The sequence below is a fragment of the Tenrec ecaudatus genome, chromosome 1 (genome assembly GCF_050624435.1).
Source record: "Tenrec ecaudatus isolate mTenEca1 chromosome 1, mTenEca1.hap1, whole genome shotgun sequence".
Lineage (NCBI taxonomy): Eukaryota > Metazoa > Chordata > Mammalia > Afrosoricida > Tenrecidae > Tenrec > Tenrec ecaudatus.
Window position 1 is genome coordinate 148049628 of NC_134530.1, and position 15000 is coordinate 148064627.

Genomic DNA, 15000 nt, shown 5'->3' on the forward strand with positions numbered 1-15000 from the left:
TTTCTGGGACTGTAACAGTTAGAGCGATGGTTCTCAACCTGTGGGTCACGACTCCTTTGGGGGTCAAACAACCCTTTCACAGGGTCACCCGATTCACAACAGTAGCAAAATGACAGTGATGAAGTAGCAATGAAAATAATTTTATGGTGGGAGGGTCACCACAACATGAGGAACTGTATTAAAGGGTCGTGGCATGTGGAAGGTTGAGAACCACTGGTTTAGAGGACTAGACAGCCCTGCGTTTCTTGCTCAGAGCAGCTGATGGTTTCCAATTGCTGACCTTGCAGTTAGCAGCCCAACACGTAACCACTGTGCTGTCAAACAGATTTGAACTCAATAGTAGCCACAGAGGACAAAATAGATCTGCTCCACAAGGCTTCAAGGGCTGTCATCTTAAGGGAAGCAGACAGCCACATCTGGATCCTGGAGTCATTGGGTAGATTCAAACTGACGACCTTTTGGTTAGTAACTGAGCACTTAATTGTTGTGTCACTAGGGCTCCTAATCAAGATCTTCAAAAACCCAAACCAAATCCATTGCTCCAACGCACAGTGCTCCCATAGAGCAGAGTTGAACTGCCCACAGGGTTCCTAAGGCTATGCATCTCTCTGAAAGCCGATTGCTACATCTTTCTCCCATCTAGAGACAGGTTGAACTGGCAGCATGATAGACCTGGTTGTCTAGAAGAACAAATCCAGGAGCACTCATACATGTATAAGAAAGAGCTTTATGTACAACTCATTTCAAAAGCGATTTAATCATGGAATGGGTGGGGGATTATTCTAAAATTGATATGGTAATGATTGTACAGTTCTCCTTGATATGATCGAATGATTTAAGTGTATACTATGTAATTTATGTGCCAATAATTTTTTTAAAAGAGAAAGAGCTTTATATCAAAGAGTAATTGCATATTAAGAAAACATCCCAGCCCAGCCCAGATCAAGTTCATAAGTTTGATATTAGCTCATAAGTCCAATACTAATCCATAAATTCCCCTTCAGACTCACGCAGACACATGCAATGATGCAAAATGCAGGAAGATCACTGGCCAGTGGGTTCAAAGTCTTGTGGATCCAGTGGCAGTAGAAGTATCTCGTGGACTCTCCTGGGTCTCAGCGTGGTTTCTCATGGCTTTTCAACAGGAAGGTGAAGCAGAGAGAGACTGTGTGGCCCACCTTCAGGGGGAGGAAGGAGTATGGGGTGGGGTGAGGGTGCAGATTGGTGCAGATTCTATTAAGCAACCATTTCTTGGATTCATATTACTGCTAGCAGAAAAGAGCAATCAGACTAAGAATTTGACCCTCTCTTAAGGAGTTTATGATCTGATAATGGGTAAAAGAAAAATTTATAGACTGATCAGAGGAGCCAGTGCTAAGAATTTGTAGAATCGTGTTGTTGTTTTGTTGTATATTGTTGCTTAGTTTTGCTCTGTCTTGTTTTTGTGTGTGTTATTATCTCCACAGGTCTGTCTAAATAAGATAGGCTGGATGAACAATGTGGAGGAGAAAACAATGGGACTGAGTTCCGGGAGGGGACATGGGATAGGAGGAGGTGGGGGGAAAGGAAGTGTTAACAAACCCAGGGACAAGGGAACAACAAGTGATCCAAATTTGTAGTGAGGAGGGTGTGGGAGGCCTGGTAGGGCATGATCAAGGATAATGTAACAAAGAGGTATTGCTAAAACCCAGGTGGGGACAGAGCATCATAGTGGGACAGGAGGAACATCAAGGGAAATAGAGGAAAGAGCTGGGAGGCAAAGGGCAGTTATAGAGGTCTAGACAAAGACATGTACATATGCAAATATACATATGAGGATGAAGAATAGATCTATGTGCCTATATTTATAGGTTTAGTATTAAGGTGGCAGAAGGACTTTGGGCTTCCACTCAAGTACTCCCTCAATGCAAGAATACTTTCTTCTATTAAATTGGCATTCTATGATGCTCACCCTCCTGACACAACCGCTAAAGACAAAGTGGGTGAATAAGCAAATGTGGTGAAGAATGCTGATGGTGCCTGACTATCAAAAGAGATAGCATCTGGGGTCTTAAAGGCTTGACTATAAACAAGCAGCCATCTAGCTCAGAAACAACAAAGCCCATATGGAAGAACACACCAGTCTGTGTGATCACAAAGTTCCAAAGGGATCAGTTATCAGGCATCAAAGAAGAAAAAATCATATCATTGGGTGCACACCTCCATGATATGATCGTCGAGGACAAACAGGTGCATAAGCAAATGTGGCGAAGAAAGCTGATGGTGCCCGGCTATCAAAAGGTATCACGTCTGGGGTCTTAAAGGCTTGAAGGTAAACAAGCGGCCATCTAGCTCAGAAGCAACAAAGTCCACATGGAGGAAACACACCAGCCTGTGTGATCACGAGGTGCCGAAGGGATCAGGTATAAGACATCATCAAAACAAAAAAATCTTACCATAGTGAATGAGGGGGGGAGTGCAGCATGGAGACCCAAAGCCCATTTGTCAACCACTGGAGATCCCCTTCCAGAGGCCCTCTCTAGGGGAGGAGATGAGTCAGTCAGGGTGTGATGTAGCACAGATGAAGAATACAGCTTTCCTCTAGTTCCTAAATGCTCCTCCCTCTTCTCCCCCCGCCCCTCCCCTTCCCCCCCACTCCCCCGACTATCATGACCCAAATTCTACCTTGCAAGTCTGGATAGAGCAGAGGATGTACAGTGGTACAGATAGGAGCTAGAGGCACAGGGAATCCAGGGCGGATGATACTTCCAGGACCAGTGGTGTGAGTGGCAATACTGGAAGGGTAGAGGGAGAGTGGGTTGGAAAGAGGGAACTGATTACAAGGATCTACATGTGACCTCCTCCCTGGGGGATGGACAACAGAAAAGGGGGTGAAGGGAGATATCAGATAGGGCAAGATATGACAAAATAATAATTTATAAATTATCAAGTGCTCATGAGGGAGGGGGGAGCGGGGAGGGAGAGGAAAAAAAGAGGGCCTGATGCCAAGGGCTTAAGTGGAGAGCAAATGCTTTGAAAATGATGAGGGCAATGAATGTACAGATGCACTTTATACAACTGGTGTGTGTATGGATTGTGATAAGAGTTGTATGAGCCCCTAATAAAACGTTTTTTTTTTTTTAATTGTAGATTCAGAGGAGAGAATACTGACAGCATTGAGATGCAGGAAGGGGAAGCTTCAAAGGTGTAGAGTTACAAAGCTCATGGATTTGGGGGGGGACAAGGAAGACAACCAGCTGATACACGTCAGGGAGCCCTGGCAATCTACGGGATGCACACTGAAGAGGTGTGACCTCTGTGCTTAGTTCATAGGTAATGGTGCACGTGTCACATGGGTTTTAGTTGAGGGCTGTGGTGATCGAAACTATGTTAGAAAACAATCAATATGATAGCTATGGAGGAGTCGAAAGAGTTTAAAAAAATAAAAAGCAGAAGTGTTTCCATGATGATGGCCCACAATGAGCGTTTGGATCAAAGGCTGTCAAAAGGAGACCCTCCTTTCCTAATGCTTTTTGTTCTTGTGTGCCATCCCATGGGTCCTGACCATGTGGATCATCACTACCCAGAGGGCTTCCTGGGCTGGAGAGTTCATAGGAGCAGACGAAAACCAAACACGAAACTAAACTCACAGCCAATTGATTCCAACTCATAACGACCCTACAGAATAGGGTAGAACTAGCCAGAGACTATAACTCTATGGGAGTAGAAAGCCTCCTTTTCCTCCCTAAGAGTGGCGTTGATTTTGAACTGCTGAAGTTGTGGTTCACAGTATTTTGTGATGCTCACCTTCCTGACACAATTGTTGAATCAATATGGGTGCATAAGCAAATGTGAAGAAAGCTGATGGTGCCCGCCTAACAAAAGATATAGCATCTGGGGTCTTAAAGGCTTAAAGATAAACAAGTGGCCATCTAGCTCAGAAGCAACAAAGCCCACGTGGAAGAAGCACACCGCCTATGTGATCATGAGGCGTTGATGGGATCAGGTATCAGGCATCAAAGACCCAGAGCAAAAAATATCAATGTGAATGAGGGAGAGTGCAGAGTGGAAACCCAAAGCCAGTCAATTGTAGACAATTGGACATCCCCTTACAGAGGGTCACAAGGAAGAGAAGAGCCAGTAAAGGTGCAGTGTAGCATCGATAAAACATACAACTTTCCTCTAGTTCTTTAATCCTCCTCCCCCTCCCCATCATAACCCCAATTCTACCTTACAAATCTGGCTAGATCAGAGCATGTACACTGGTACAGATAAAAGCTGGAAACACAGGGAATCCAGGACACATAAACCCCTAAGGACAAAAATGAGAGTCGCAATACCAGGAGGGGAAGGGGAAGGTGGGGGTATAAAAGAGGAACCGATCACAATGATCAACATATAACCCTCTCCCAGGAGGATAGACAACCAAAGAGTGGGTGAAGGGAGACATCGGTCAATGTAAGACATGGGAAAAAAATAATAAATTATCAAGGTTTCATGAGGGAGGGAAGGTGGGAGAGGGGGAAAGTGAGCTGATACCAAGGACTCAAGTAGAAAGAAGATGTTTTGAAAATGATGATGGCAACAAATGTACAAATGTGCCTGACACAATGGATGGATTGTGATAACAGCTGTATGAACTCCCAATAAAATTATATTTTAAAAAAAGAAAAAAGAGGTTCAAATGGATTAAGTCTTTGGAGAATCCCATGTGTCCATTGCCCAGGGATGGGAATGGCCACGCTATCTAACAGAGTGCATTGGGAAAGTGGATTCATGTTGATGTCGTGAGGTTAAATCTAACACCTTACCATTTGTTCTCCCTTTTGAACCATTGTAAGTTTTTTCTAGTTTGTCTTATTTCTGTTTCATTTGGATTGAGGTTTTTTGGTGTTTTGTCTTGTTACTTTTAAATGTTTTTCTTTATGTGAAATCCAGAATAGGTAAATCTATAGAGATGGCAATTGGGTCAATAGTTTCTTAGGGCTATGGTAGAGGAGATTGGAGAGCTAATAATAATGAGTGCTAAATGAGGAAAATGTTCTAAAATCTACTGGGGTGATGATTGCACAATTCTTTTAAAATATATTTAAACCAGTGAATTGTATGTCATGTGAATTATGTGTCAATAAAACTGTTAAAAAATTTAAAATCCTTATATACCCACACTGATACAACATACTTCATAAAATTGCTTTTGAAATGTAAATGGAACAATCTACATAAAAAAGAAAAGGAAGGGTTAATTGGTAGCTGATAGGGGAGAAAGAGGCATGCCTGTGTCATATGAAAGACAAACTCAGGTTATATAAACCTTTAGAATATAAAATGTGATGTTTTAAAATTGTAATGCAATGTTTGCTGGGCAATTATTATATGTTGGTTCCCTTGCATTTCAAGTGCCTAATATCTTTGAGCCAGGTGGCAACCTTATGAAATGTTATCTTTTTTTTTTAGTATTATTTTACAGACGAACAGACTGAGGCAAAGAGCGGTTCGATAGTTTACTCCAAACCCATAGCAAGTGACAGAGCTGAACTGTTAAAACCCATCATCTGAACTAGAGAAATGAGGTTTTCTGCTTCCATAGAGTGTCACTGGTTTGGAAATCCAGCAGGGCAGTTCCTCTCTGTCCTATAGGGTCGCTTTGAGTCAGAATTGACTCGATGGCAGTGAGTTTGGTATTTTGGTTTGTTTTGGGTTGACCAATAAAATGTACTGGTTCTGCACACACACACACACACACACATACACACACACACACACACACACACACACACCACTCCCTTTGATGGAGTGTTGATTCTGATTCCTAGCAACCCCATGTGTTGGTACAGAGCAAAACTGCTCCATGGCCATAGAGCTTCCTTGGCTGCAATCTTTCTGAGGAAGAACCCCAGTGGATAGCTGCCACCACCAGCCTCTCTGAGGGAGAAAGTAAGCCAGTAAGACTCTCTTCTGCTGCTGGGTGTGTTGAAGCCACCAACCCCAGAGCAGCAGATGACTGTAACCAGGGACCTGGTGCTGCATTGTGATTGTGGCCTTTTGTTCTTGAGGATTAGATGGGGTTGGTTGTATCTTACAGCCTTCAATCAATACCCTCCCCCTAGAACACAATGGGGCTGTCGACTGTTTTGTGATGGAATTTATCCCTTTAGTTTAAGACTTTGTTTCTGGAGATTAAAATGCAAATCTGTAACCTTCTCTCTACTCAGTAACTCTCTGGAGATAGCCCTCAATGCTTTGAAAGATTCTAGCCCTGCCAAACAAATATTATTTATTAATTAAGTTCAGTTTCCCTTAGACAACCAGGACTACCAAATTGAATTGATGGGACTCAACCCAAGACTGAGTTACGGAATATGAAGAGTACCACGGAGTGGGAAAAGAACCAACAGATCTGTCTTGGAACAGGTACGACCGGAGTGCTCCTTAGAGGCAAGGATGGCAAGTCTTCATCTTACAGGCTTCGGGCATGCTGTCAGGAGAGACTGGTCCTGGAGAAGGGCATCAGGCTTGTAAAGTGGAGGGGCAATGGAAAAGTGCAGGCCCTGGATGAGATGGACCGACACAGTGGCTGCAATGAGGGGCTCACACATAAGAACAATTGTGAGGGTGGCAGGACCAGGCAGGGTTTTCTTTTGTTGTGCACAGGGCCACTCACCAACAACAAAAGCAATGGTCACTTTCTATCAGGGTCCCCTGGGAAGAGGAGAATCACTGTCAGACATTCATTAACACCCCCATTGACATTCCAGGGTAGGCCAGGGCTAGGGGCGGTGGGCTTAGATCTAGGACTCATCCCCTCCCCTTGAAAATTCATGCTTTAATCTTGTCCTGTTGTTTAGGTTAGAAAAACAGAGCATCCTGGGCTTTCTGGGGAGATCAGTCCAGATAGGAAGGGAGCTGAGATGGGGAAGAGAACAGAGCACCTGAGAATGAGAGCAGAAGAAAGAGAGGAAGGAAGAGTGAGGAGGAGGAGGGAGGCCCCCCTGGGAGTTCTCTTACCTGAGGAATGAAACTGTAGTTTTCAGTTAATTAACCAAATCAGAGCCCCACACAGTTTCTACTGGGAACAAGGCCTTGTTCAAGGATACGAAGATCTTGGACTCTTGTCTGCACTGGTGCCCATTGGTGGTTGTCACTTCCTCTCATTACCCACAAAACCCCAAATGCTCAAGGGCACAAAGGGAATACAGTACTTATTATGATTTTGAGTCTTCTGACTCATAGCGCCCCGGTAGGACAAGAGTAGAACTGCCCATAGGATTTCTGAGGTTGTAAGTCTTTATGGAAGTTACATCTTTATGGACTGCTGCATCTTTATCCCATAAAGGGGTTAGTGGGTTTGAACCATTGACCTATAGGTTAGCAGCCCAAAGTTTAACCCACTGTGCCGCTAGGGTTCCTTATACATGAGACACCCCAAACCAAACTCATTGCCATCAAGTCAATTCTGACTCATAGCAACCTTATAGGGCAGTGTAGAACTCATGAGTTTCTGAGACTGTAACTCTTTTTTTTTTTAGACTGTACCTCTTCATGGGAGTCAAAAACCCCATCTTTTTCATGAGGAGCAAGTTGGTGGTTTTCAACTGCTGGCCTTGTGGTTAGCAGCCATCTAGTAACCCCCTATGCCACCAGGCCTCCTTATACACAAGCTAGGATATGTTAAAGTAACAGGCAGTGAATGCAGATTATGTGTTAAAAAATTTGAGGCCTCTTCTGTATTGATTAAAAGGCCTCAGAATCGATGACTTGGCATCATGCACAGGTTTCAGAAATTCAAGCTTGCTTTCTCTAAGAAGTCATGGTTGAAATACACTTAGAGACCTCAGCTATTTTCAGTTGACAATGTGAGTCTGCTAAACAAAAGCGCATGACCATGGTGGATTTGCTGACGTCAAGGGAATATAGAATGTTGGCAAACCCACCCCGATTTGGTTCTGACTGCTTCCATTTGGTTTTTCCAACATCACCGCGATTCATTTCGGAGAGGGGAATCATTCTTTTCAATATAAAGATGACCAAGAAGGAACTAAGTGGCATCATTCCCCGTTAGACCTAAGACATGAGCTTTCTTTATTTCTGGTTTTAGAATCTTTGTTCCAAATCCAGCCTGGTGGAATGCCTGGTGTTTCGGGGTCTGGCTTTGGCTTCAAGGGCCTGCCTGGCTTCCTGTTTTGTTTGTTTGCCCAAAGCCAGATGCTGAGTCACAGGGCCAGCAAACGTTCCTTATCAGCAAACATTCCTCTCTGCTTCCTCCAGCAGATGGCAGGGAAGAAGGTGGACTCCCTAGCACTATTGGAAGTGCTGAGTAAGACCACTGACATAACAAACAAACAAACAAACAAACAAACAAACAAGCAAAAGTAGTCCTCAAGCAGAGTCAATGTATGCTGCTGATTCATAGATACAATTCCTGGGTTTCTGAGTCCCTCAATTTGAGAGTATGCAATAAAGCAGAGCCACCTGCCTCTATTATAGACCATTTCAAAATCCAAATAATGGCCAAGGGGTACATGCTAGTTCTCTTTCCTGCATTCTCAGGTCATCATTGCAGTACAGGGGCCTGTCCCTGAGAAACTGGTTTGGACAGGTCAGGGTGGAGGGGTTCCAGAGACAGGAGTTTAAAATCAATGACGGTTTATCTGATTTCCCTGGAATTAGGCAGGAGCACTGTGATAGTGAGGTTTATTGTGCCAACCTGGCCAATAGGAACATATGGGATTAATCAGGTCGCATTTTGATTGGCGGGCAAAGAGATAAATGACTCTGCAAGGCCCGCTCCCCTCTCTCTTGCTCTCTGGTGCCCGGACCAACGTGCTGTTGCTTTAGCTAGTTCTCTGCCTCAACCTATGTGGTACACTACCCATGGGCCAAGCCAACCTGTGGATCGTGGATCGTGTAGCTAGAGCTTGAGGCTTCTTTGAGACCTGCTTTACCATGGTGCTGGTGCGTATGTACATCGCTTGAGTTTGAGGTTGGTGGACCTGTCGCCTTGCATTGCTTGAGTTCGATATCCCATCTGGGCCTGCTTCACTAAGCTCCTGACTTACTGACTGTTGGTGACTCACCCTGCTGCTTGCTGCCTGTGTGCAGACTCTGCTTGCCTTGCCCGAGGGAAGACTCTACTGTCTGCTTCCTTGACCTTGGGCGCCGGCAGCTCATGTGAATTGAAGGACTTCCAGTATATTAACTGTTCCACAAAAGTGATTTGAACTGAGCCTTCTGTACTGCTGTGCAGTCTAATTAGCTATTGCATTCCTTCTTGCTGTAGAAACCTATCCTCTTATATATATAATCATGTCTTCTGGTTTTGTTTCGCTAGAGAACTCTGCCTAACACAAGCACTAACTAAGCACCAACATCATGAAAAAACAGGATCATCAGATGGGCAACGTCTTGGCCACGCTTCTTCACCTGATCAGTCAGCTCAGCCATCCCTTCCTCAGGGAAGCCTTCCTTATCCCCTCCTTCTTCCCCAGCAGTCTGGGTTATCGGCTGGCTGCCCTCTCACCCCTCCTTAACCTCTTGGGCAGCACTGACATTAGTGGACTGTGTGTGCACTGACTGCCTTTGCCTTTGCCCCAGCAGGCCAGGTTTCTTCATGTCATCTCTGACACCCACCGGAAGCTCTGGGCTATGCTGTGAATTCCACTCATGGGCAAAAGCTATGTGCTGAACTACTGACCCAAAGCTTGCTTGCTCGAACCCAGTGAGAGGTGCCTTGGAAGAGAGGCCTGGCAATCTGCTTCCCTCTCGGGTGCAGTTCTACTCTGCACGCAGGGGGATACCATGAGTTGGAATCGACTCTACAGGGTAAACACACACACACACACACACACACACACACACACACGTGCGTATCAGTTTGCTTGTGGAAAGAAGGAAAGGAAAGAACGGGAAGAGAAGAAGAGAGAAGTAAGGGCAAGGAGTAAGGAGGGTCCCACTGACCCTCCTGCTCACTTTCCCCCACAGTCTACTCTCTCCATGCGACTCCCACCCTGCTCTGCTGGAGGTGAGAACAGTCTCCCGCCCACTTCTCAGACAAGGAGCCACAGTAGTGGTTTCTGAGCCTGAAAGAAAGAATATTTCTAGTTCCCGCTTGGTCAAAGTTTCTTCCTCTGTTCCAGTGGCCTGGCACCAAAGACTCCAGCACGGCAGAGAGCTTGTGCAGACACAGCCCACGTTTCTGTGCCAACAGGGCATGTTGAAAGGGTTCTCCCATTCCCGGCAAAGATGACTCGCTGTGTTCTGAGCCGAATCTGGCTGTCTTCAGGCAATGTTGACCGGTCTCGCTCGGGCGTCGACAGGCCACGTGACTCCAGGTTTCCCTTCGTTTCCCTTTGTTCAGCAGAGAATGACTCCCTGTTTAAAACATCAACTTACGATTTATGAGTAAGTTGCGTCAAGGGTGTCACAACCAGCATTTTACAACTGAAATCAGAGTAGACGGGTCGGTGGTAAGATAAGGATTGTTTGGTGAAACTTGGTTTGGGTTACTGACCACAGTATAAAATAGAGGTCTTGCTACGTGTTGAGGTAAAACACTTTAAGAGACATGGGACTAGATCAGGGGTGTCAAACTGGCTGCCCTCGGGCTGCATGCGGCCCCGAGGTAATTTTTTTGTGGCCCGTGATGCTCTGCAATAAAATGAAAATAGAAAAAATTGTTATGAAGAAAATAGTGCTTAGTGGAGATGGAGGCAACACCGTACACACAATTCCTCCATTAACCCTTTAACTACTGAAGACAAGTATACACGTAGCCAGTGCCCTTCCTGGGAGGCTGTGGACGTGCATAAACGCGCTGGCTCAGTTCCGGTGACATTTGGAAGCCAGATGTCTGCCACTCTCAGTGTCACGTCATGGAAACAGATCCCAATAGAGAAAAGGCTACAGAGAGCACTCTGGGTTGTGCTGTTATGAATCACACCTAGCAGCAGTGCAAGTTAACATTTTTAGAGGGAAGCCATTACACTGTGCATCACATTTGTCAACTGTCCAACATTTTGTGATTTATTAGTTACTTTGTTATATTTTCCGGTCACAACATAAGAGGTAAGTGAAAACTACTAGGAAGAAAACGCTGGCAAGTTTTGGGTAAAAAAGAATCAGTTTAGTTTTATAACCATATTAAATAAAATAAATGTTTATATAAGAGCAATTACATAGTGTTTTAATTATCCTATCCATATTCCTGAATCTTCACTTCAAAATAAAAATGTAACAAAATTTGTAAATGTGATGTGGTCCGCGTGAGTCTCGCCTGTTGCATCAAATGGCCCGCGTGTTAATTGAGTCGGACACCCCTGGACTAGAAGATCAACAAGGGCCCGCCAGACCACAGTTCTGTGTGACTTGGCAGGATTCTCCTGCATCGAGGGAGAAAAGCAATGGCAGGAATTGGAAACAGGGAAACTAGAATAAGGTGAGAAGGAAGATGACGGGGAGAGGAGGAACTGGAGCAGGGCACCAGGAGGATGCAAAACCGAGATTCTGGGGAAGTTTTAGTTTGGCCCTGCCCCACTTCCTGGCCTTTCATCCGGGTCCTGTGCCTTGCTTAACAGTTTAGGACTGGCTGTGGAGATGCCGCCTGCTGCCCCCCCTGCCAGTCTCCTCCTCCAGTTCTTTGCAGTCCTTGGGCTTCTCCCCCACTTTGTGACGCCTTCCTGCCCCCATCCCCATGCACCAGGTGCTGGACTTAAGTACTGCTGGTGTCTGGCCCACACCTCTGTATTTATCTTTGGTGGTCTGCAGCACGGGCCCTGCACAATTTTAGAGCCAGGTAGTGTGTGTTAGGATGCGGGGTCTGTGTAAGGGGCACCCGAGGTTGGAAGGGGATATGGATAGGGTCTATGGATCAAGTCTAGAGCAATGATTCTCTGGAGGAACCCAAAATCTTCCCAGTGGAGCACATCAGGATCTCCATGGGGGAGAGAATCTGAAAACACCTATTCTAATCCCAAACCAATGCTTCACATCCTGTTACAAGGAGATATACCAACCCCCCAAACCATTGTGTTGAGTCCATTCTGACTCATATCAACCCAACATAAGGTTTCTGAGGCCGTAGATCTTCCTGGAAGCACATAGCTTCATCTTTCTCCCTCAAGGCAGCTGGTGGGTTTGAACTGCTGACCTAGGGGTTCGCAGTCCAACAACACTTCCCTAACAGGGCCACCAGGACTTTTCCCCAGAAGGTATAAGACTGACTGTTTTATCAGAAGAAAGCACGAGCTAGAAATGTGTACTGAGAATTACTCCCTCCTGAATTCAGAAGGACCATTCCCCACCCTCTCATCTAAGCCAGCTCTGAAGCGATCCAACAGGAGAGAGGGAAATGGCTGCTGGTGGGAAGGGTTTGGATCTCAAATCAAGGAGGGCAGTTTGGTTTCTAAGGTTCCTTCTAACGATCAGTCTTACAACTTACAACACTAAGCTTTTAGGATTTAAGAAACATAGAGAAGTGATCAGGAGATTGCAGCAGGTACTGACTCTGTTTTTTCTCACGCTGCCCAGTCTTAGGACAAGGAGACCAGGGACCTTCAAGTGTGTACCCAGGCCCCTTAGTCAGCTGGGGTGCTGTTGGCTAATGATTAGCACACACTCAGGGAGAAATGAACTGTTCTCCAGGAAAAGACATTCTACCCCCTTTCATCCTTTGATTAGACCCTTTGTCTCTGCCAGTTGGTCTGGAGGCAGGTGGGCTGATGCCAGGATTTCAGTGTTCCTGTTCTTTATAAAGAGCCCTGGGCAGGGAGTGGTGGTGGTGGTGGTGATGTGTTGGGTTACTGACCACAAGGCTAGCAGTTCACACCCACCAGCCCCTCTGATGGAGAAAGATGAGGTTTTCTGTTCCCTAAAGACTTACAGCCTTGGAAGTCCAAAGGGGCAGCTCGACTGCGTCATAAAGGGTCTCTTGTGTCTCGTAGGGTGACTTGGAGTCAGAATCAACTGGATTGGTGGTAAGGTTTGAGTTCTCTGTAACTGAACCATCAAATGGCCTTTGGGATCTGACACAGACTCCACTTCTGTTTTCTTTTTTTTTTTCTGTTAAACGGGTATTCCAGTAAATGATAATGGTTTTCATGGCAAATTTTCAAGTCAAACCAAAAAAGCAGACTCACTGCCATCAAGTCAATTCCGTCTCACGATGAGCCTACAGGGCAGAGTAGAGCGCCTCCTGTGGGTTTCAAAGGCTGTCGGTCTCCATGGCAGCAGAAAGGCCCACCTTTCTTCTGAGGAGGCTCCTGTGTGTTCAAACTACTGATGGAGTTCATGGTTAACAGCCCGCAGGTGACCTACTCCACCACCAGGGCGCCTTTCCAGCGAATTTGCATAAATTAAAAGAAGTGCTGCAGTAGAAGACCAAGAAGAAACAGCAGATAAGATTCCTGTTTTGTAAACGGCAAAGCTGAATCATAGAGATGACGCACCTTGACCAATGGGGCACCTCCATTTGTGAACGTGCCAGTCAGACAACCACCCGAGGCTGTGACTCCCAGGCGAGGAACAGGGGCCGCCAGCAAGCAGTTAGAGAAAGCAGAAGCCCGCGTCGCCCTGCTCTGGAGGAGTACAAGAATGAGGCCCAAGGGGAAAGTCAGTCATGGCCCTTCTCCGGCCTGGTGTCTTCCTCAGGAAACTGGCCTAGAGCCCAAGTCTTCAGTTATTTTTGCCTCAGTATCTTTGAAGAGAGTTTTGAAAATGCATGTCTCCCCCTTGCTCATTTAAAAATTTAATTTAAATCCTCACACGTTTAAACATCATAGGTTTAAAGAGTTATAAAGTATGACTAGCCATTTCTACATGTTAACATAATACCACTATGAAATCACTTTTGAATTAAGTCAATGGAACATACAAGCCACAGCTATCTGCGCCCACCCCCAACATGCTCTGTCAGGCTGTCAGTTCCGCAGCTTGCTCAATGAACCCATCCTGAGGATATGAGAAATGTCACTGGGCTGCTGAAATCTACTGACTTGATATGTGGCTAATAATTAACCTACTCTTTCTCTACTGACGGTGTAGTGGGTAACCACAAGGTCAGCAGTTCTAAACTACCAGTTGCTCAGAGGGAGAAAGATGAAGCTTCTTATTTCTGTAAAGAGTTAGTCTTGGAAACACACAGGGACGGTTCTGTCCTGTCCTGGAAGGCCACTGTGAGTCAGTGTTGACTGGATGGCAGTGAGGTTTTCTGTTGGTTTGCTTGCTTTTCCCTGCTGATAATCTGTTTCTTTTGAGCCCCTACCTTCTGAAATGCAGTCAGACCTAGACCAGGCAGAAAGAACATGTGCAGAAAGACCATTCGGAACCTACCGTTGACCCTCAACTGAAGAACTTGGGTCAAGGAACAAAAAAAAAACATCATCAGAAAGACACCAGGAGTGCTCGCTTCGGCAGCACATGTACTAAAATTGGAACGATACAGAGAAGATTAGCATGGCCCCTGCGCAAGGATGACATGCAAATTCGTGAAGCGTTCCATATTAAAAAAAAAAAAGAAAGACACCAGCAGACTAACTCATACAGCGCTTAAACCCAAAGAGTGTGAGAAGCCATCTCCTGGCCTAGAATCATAACCCTGTCCCGGTACACACATGAGCACACCTCAGATATCGGTTACACATCCATAACCTCTTAATTTACTTCCCAGTATACATATATACAACTGAAAATCCCCATTTTGGGTGGGGGAAGAGGGGTGCGGGGGTTGCCTTGGTGTCCCTAGTTTGGCTTGTTCCTCACTGGTTCAACCAAAGTCAGGCTTGCCCTTTACCCCTTCATCTTGGCTTCTCAGCTGCTCCCAGCGGGACCTGGATTGGTAGCCCGCCATCATCCCACTTAGAAAACGCACAGCTAGCCTCTGTCAGAAACTTACACCTTTTTTTCTTTTCAAAATATACTTCCAATTTGCCTGTGTAATTTTGTTGCTATGTAATTGTGATGGAAAGTATTTCATTAATCAACAAAAATCCATACTTTGACATTGGTTTTTAAATGTTTCCATTGAAG

General features: G+C 45.4%; 1 non-coding gene across 1 annotated transcript; it reads left to right on the top strand.

Moving 5' to 3' along the window:
* The first annotated feature begins 14372 nt into the window (after positions 1-14372).
* LOC142438173 (U6 spliceosomal RNA) lies at positions 14373-14479 on the top strand. Its single transcript, XR_012782601.1, has one exon. It is a non-coding gene; the product is annotated as a U6 spliceosomal RNA (small nuclear RNA).
* Positions 14480-15000: the final 521 nt, after the last annotated feature.